Source organism: Halyomorpha halys, unplaced genomic scaffold (genome assembly GCF_000696795.3).
Source record: "Halyomorpha halys isolate HHAL.00 unplaced genomic scaffold, Hhal_1.1 Scaffold1220.1, whole genome shotgun sequence".
NCBI classification, from domain to species: Eukaryota; Metazoa; Arthropoda; class Insecta; order Hemiptera; family Pentatomidae; genus Halyomorpha; species Halyomorpha halys.
The window spans coordinates 426959-433638 of record NW_027105702.1 but is presented as its reverse complement, the minus strand read 5'-3'; positions in this window follow the sequence as shown (position 1 = coordinate 433638).

Genomic DNA, 6680 nt, shown 5'->3' with positions numbered 1-6680 from the left:
ACAGTTTATGAAAAATTGTCAAGCAGATGCTACCAAAATAATGTAACTTCAGTGCTTATTGCAAATGTTATATTTGTTTTATCAACAATCTGTCATGATTACAAATAAATTCATTGCTGTTTATTTTTGGGAATTGCTACTTTGAAACATATTAAAACCAGGAATATGTTTCTATTAGGAAATAGTGAAAGATAATAAATCTAATGTGAAGAATTAGGCAGAACTAAATACAATCCAAATCATATACACGAGTTCTGAATAGGCAAAACTATGAGAGGAAAACATCTGAAAGTTTTGAATATAATTTTCTAAATATGAAGGTACACATACACTAACAATTTCAAAAACTCACAAGGTGTGCACTATGAGCATTTACTGTTTGTCCGATGTTCGATGCCTAATAGTAATATTCCAACCATATCTATTAGCGCGTATATGTATATATAAATATTCATTATAAAAACTAACTTTTTTCTTCAAGTATAAAAAAAACTACAAATCATGACATTGCATAGCTTATTCTACTCAATAGGGTTAATACAGTTTACTAAAAACAAAAAAAGATACCAAAGGTCATTGAAGCACAAGCAAAATTAAATAAAAAATTATTCTAGCCAACAGGAATAATTTCAGGCTTATTCATCATAAGCATATCATTGTCTTGTAACATGCATCAAGGTGCCCATTTATGATTGATAGTGTATAATTTTCCTCCATCTTTAATTAATCTCAACCTTTCTACTTTCTTATGTTTAACCAGACATCCTTCAGCTGGATGGATTTTAGATCTTAAAAACAAGCGAGAAGCCTGAAATGAGTGACAAATTTAATGTGATCTGGTTAAAAAAAAACTATGAATCCAGGTGGAGAGATAGCAAGCAAAAATAACCCTTTTAATTCTTAATTAATTTGAATGAAGTCTTTTGTAACGTGTATTTAAATGTCTAGGTGAAAATTCTTCTAATGGATTTTTTTAATAAAATCACCTTTTGTTGACTTGTACAACGTTTCTAGGTCTTTACCCCCACTTCAGTTTTTCTAATCCATGAAATTGCACGAGTCTATTATAAATACTATATAAACAACTTTTTAAACAATTAAAATATATGAACAACATTATCTTATGAGTTATAAGCTAGTTAAAAGCTTATTTATATTTTTAGTTACCTTTCTTATAAAATACATTTAGAGATATCTAGTTTCAGATCATTATCTACACACTAAGTATACAAAGATGACCTCAACTCCTTATAATCTACACTCATATAAGGAGTTAAGGTCATCTTGTAAAATAAAACTGGTGCTGAGAAGAGATTGTATAATTTTAAAAGTTTTGAGGTCATCAGTCAATAAAAAAAAAAATCACCCTTCAATACCTTTTAACTATCATTAACAAATAATTGGGGACCACAATGAGAGCCTTCAGTGAAGTGCCACTTCAGACGACACAAAAAATAAAATTTAAAAATGGTTTGAGGATTAAATTTTAATAGTTCATCAACAACATTAAAAATAATATGATAAGGATTTGAATAAAGAACCATTGATATCATAACCAATAAGTTTCTTCATAATAATTCCAATATTAACCATATCAAACACTTAAGCAAAATCTGTTAATACTTAATCAACATAATAATTGCTACCTAAAGCATTTATAACAATATTTTGATTAAAAGGTAAATTAGTATTCATTTCTGATATATGAAGGGAGGGGGAAAGGAAAGTGGTTATCTACAAGTCCCCACCCCATTCTAACCATGGTGAGGAATTCGAACCAGCACTGCAGTTATGAGCCAGTTAAAGTTGGCACAACATCTCGTTTAGCTACAAACAACCTCAAATAACTTAGGGACTGAACAAATAATATTTATCTGTCTATAATTTTTAAAGTTAGATCTATCACCAGTTTTAAAAATATAAATAATGAAACTAATCTTCCAAATATCAGTAATAATGCTGGAGTGCAAGGACTAAAAAAGCAAAGTTGATGATTCTACTGAACTCATAGCACATATTATTAAGAGTATAGAGGGAATACAATCATATCCGGGGGTTAATAGTAGGTCTTAAAGACACCAGCTTCTTATCAACATTAGATTTATATAGCATTAAATTATTAAGACTGAGCTAGAGTTCAAAATCACAGTTAGCAGAGTCACTAGCATTGCTGATATACATACTTCCAAAATAAAAAATAAGTTTGCAACATCCTGAGGAGTCTGCACATAGTGGTTCCTTGTATTTGTCCTTATTTGGAGGTATTCCCGGGTTACCTACAGGTAACCAACTTATTCCAACTATGGTGGGGGGTCCAATTTTAATTTCATAGAACAAAATTGACCCCCCAGGCCAGATTTGAACTGGCACTGCTGGCTCTCATCTGATTCGACCTACATCAAAACTGGTTGTGTTATCAACTGTTTATACTTGACACACTTTGGCTGCAAAACTGATGATACCCCAGCCTCGTTCCTCTCTTTTTCTTTTTTTAGTTACTGCCCTCCAATCAATATTTTTTAAGTAAACTGTGGTTTCTTCTTCATCTTTAGGAACCTAATTGAACTTACACTATTGAAAAACATAAGAAATCCTTCATTCAAAAAACAAACTTAATAATAAGACTTTGTGAATATATAAAAAAAAGTTAAATGACCAATTAGAGGCATCTAATTTAGAAAAAGTACTGATGGAATTGTTTTCAGAATGAATATCTGTATCAAAATGCCAAATTTCAAACAATCATCTCCAAAAACAAGTTTAATAAAAGCTTTTTTCACTTTATGTATACAAATTTGGATAGTGGTTAACAAGTTTTGCAACTGGGCAACTCAGTCATAAATAATAATTGAAAAGCATAAACCTCCTTTAACAATATTTTATTATTACACATATTCTTTTCCACATCTTTACCAATGTTTTGGAATATTCCTCTGTTCCCAGGATATTTTTATTTTTAAAAACAATCTTACTTCCTACCTTTAGTCTATTCAAGTTTTTCTGATACTTTTTCAGTACCCAAACAATTTTATTTTGTTTTATTAATTAAAATATAATCATTCAAAGATGCTAATTTTCTGGAGCGTCCACTCTATTATAATATCAACTTCATACTGTATCTTTAGCAACTGTAATTGTGCCAAGTGTAAATGCTATGACAAGTTAAAATTAGAGGTCCAAAGGGCAATTTCAATAAAATGTTTATACACAAAACTCCAAAATATCAAACAAATAGAAGTAAGTGCCTTCCTATCTAAACAATTCATTTTTTGTTTCTGATATTGTTATTTTTGTACAGAGTAAGGTTAATTTTTTCAAAGATGTATTAAAATAATCATCAATCATATTGTCTAGGTGATTGTGTTAGATCTGACTCCAATTGATAATATTAGGCACGCACGACCAGAAGGCCTCAACAATGCATGTTCAGTTAGGTAATGCAATTGGTTAGGAGGTAAACAGATAGGATGAGACTTAGGGGTAACAGCCATAAGTCCTCGAAGGAAGGTAACTTAATCCTACAGTCATTTGAAAAATATGCCTCTATTTTTTCCCAAACCAAGTTTCCAGATCAATTTAAAAGGTCAAACCTCACCAATTCCAGATATAACATCATATCTTATAAGGAATGATAAATGGAAATAAAATATTAAAATATTTATTTTTTGAAAAATAATTCATTTCCATATGTACTGTTGATGAAATTAATATATTTCAACAAATGTGTGAATGAAGTTAAGCAAAATAACTCATTGAAATTAGTTTTGACATGAAAAAATTGGTTGGTGGCTGGGTTTCCTGAATTCATAGTTCCTTTATAAAATTCTTTGATGTTCGTCTGTGCAGAATTGTGAACAAATAAATATTTAAAAAAAATTGTGATATAAACAAACTATTAATGTATTCCTGAAGATTTAGTTTGCAAGTTTTACTCAAATATTTCTGACTGATGACTATAAATTAGGAAGAAAATGATAAAATGTACTAAAAATTATGAAAAATATTTCATAAAAATTATCAATAGCGTTATAAAGCAATTTTTACTCTTAATGCAGGTTAAACATTTAGTTCTTTCAATGAATCTGTTTAACCTCAAAATAATATTATTAAGCATTATTTTATGCCAATTAACTGCACAGCACTGAATCATCATTTGAGAAAAACCCATCTCCAATTTCAATTTCTCCAGTTTTAACGTGTTCAACTGAGTAAACATTTTTTTTTTCACTTTAAACAAAAGCCAATTCCTAAATTCATACACCAAAATATAAATATGAGTGATAGTAATGTTTAAAAACAGTTTTTTTCCAGTTTACCAAAAGTTAAAATTTATGGAGATGAATTGTATCTCAAATGATTGATTCAATAATGTTTACTAATCCACCATTTTACTTTCTTATTTTATTTTTTAATGCTAGCTAATTTTAATACATTTTCTTAAAACTGTATAAATAGAATAAAGTAGAAAATAAAATAAATTTTTTTTAGTGACAAGGTCCCTTTAGAATAACATAAATGTATGTTGAGTTAAAGCGTATCTAACTTCACGACATCGTCCAGTCCACACACACCTCCATAGCTATGTTCGCTGACGATACAGCTGTGTTCTCTCAACATGATGACACAATAATAGCTAGAAACACTTTGCAAAGTCACCTTAATGATTTAGAACAATATTTTACTAAATGGATGATTAGCTTGAACATTGAAAAATGCAACTCAAAAGTTTTTACTCTTCGACCCCCACCAGATCCACCAGATCTAATCCTCAAAGGTAAAAATGTGAAATGGAATCCTGCCAGTGAAACAGTAAGATACCTAGGAATTCACCTAGATAGCCGCCTTACCTGGAATCACCATATCAACATCAAACTAACTCAAACTTATGCAAGGTTAGCAATGCTATATCCTATCCTAAACAGAAATTCCAAACTAAAACCAGAAAAAACTGTTCTTATATTTAAAACAATCCTCAGGCCACTGCTGATGTACGGCTGTGAAGTGTTGGGAGCAACATCCTTCACGAAAAGGAAAAAACTACAATCTTTTCAAAATAAAGTCCTAAGAATTGCAGTTAATGTTCCTTGGTTCATAAGAAATAGCCAATTGCATTGTGAATTACAGATGGAGTCAATAGAGGATTATATCAAAAAACGGTTCATGAAGTTCCGCTCCCAGTTACCGACAGTTAAAGGAGCAGTGACCTACAACCTGGGAAACCCAACCTCAAGCCCAGACTGCTACAGGACATTCTTTTATAAACTTTTAATAAGTATAAAATTAATTCATAGTCACACTACCTCAATTTACTTATTATTATTATTATTCATTTTATTTATTCATTATTATTTTTTTTTTCTCTCTTCCCTTTTTCAAATTAACTTGTTTCTTTCTACAATTAGAAGACAATTGTTTGTTTTATTTAAGTGTACCAATATCATTATTTTTTGTTATTAATTTTACTTTCCTCTTTTATTGAGAAGCATTATTCTTATCTATTTATTTTATTATTATTTTTTTTTCTTTTAATAAGAACATTTTACATAGTTAGGGGTGTCATTTATATGACTATACCCCCTCATATATCAACTGTTAAAAAATATTTTAAGTTATATGAACCATGTAAGGCCCACCAGGCCGATCTGGTATAAAAATAAAATAAAATACAATACAAATAAAATAAAATACAATCCATAAATAGGCATGTAGGCACTTATGTACATGCCACAAAAAATTTGAGGAATGATTAAATATAACTATAGAATTAAATACAACCTGGTATAACTTTACAGTGTTACACTTGGGGAGTGTTGGTTTGAGATGAGAGAAGGTATTTTAAAGGAGGTACTGAAATGAAGGTAGGGGGAACGAGAGCCTACGAGGGAATGAAAACCTATGTTAATGGCTTGATATTTTATAACAGTTAGCCTTAATTTATTCAAATTATCCCAGGCACTGATCCAATCCAGGTCTTCCAGCATCTAAGCAAACAATGCAAATAACTCAGAGGGTGGGAAGGATAAATAGACTTGGAAGTTATTAGCATATAGTATCAGGAAAAATTTAAAAAGAAGGGGATAGATACTCGAACTCTGGACTACTCCTGAGGAGGATAAGAACAGAGGATAAGTTGATCAAGAATTGCAACTGCTTGAGTTCTATTGGATAGGAATAATTGGAGCAAAAAATGGATCTGTTTGAAAAGGACAGTGATTTTAATTTGGTAAAAAGTATTGACTGGTCAAGGGAATCAAAAGCTTTAGAGAAGTCCAAGAGTATGAGTACAGTTAGTATTTGAATACTTAACATGTGAAATCTGTGGAATAAACAAAATTTTTAGAAAGTCTTTTAGATAAAATATATTTAAAAGTACAACGGCTTCTAACAGCTTTCATACGACTTTTTATTTTGTTCTTTTTTTTTACATTTAGGAATTAAATGCCATATTCAGGACTACAACTGGTCTATTACTGTGACTATAGCAATTATGAGGTAGCTCAGGTCTATAACATTTAGATAAATTGAAAAAATTTTCCCAAATCCAGTTGTTGAGATAACCTTTTTTTTTTTCCTTTTTTTAAGATAAAATATTATACAATAAATAATATATTATTTTTAAGAAATACTGGGCCATTTGAAACTCTCCTTTCCTTAAGAGATTGTAACTACATCCTTATTTT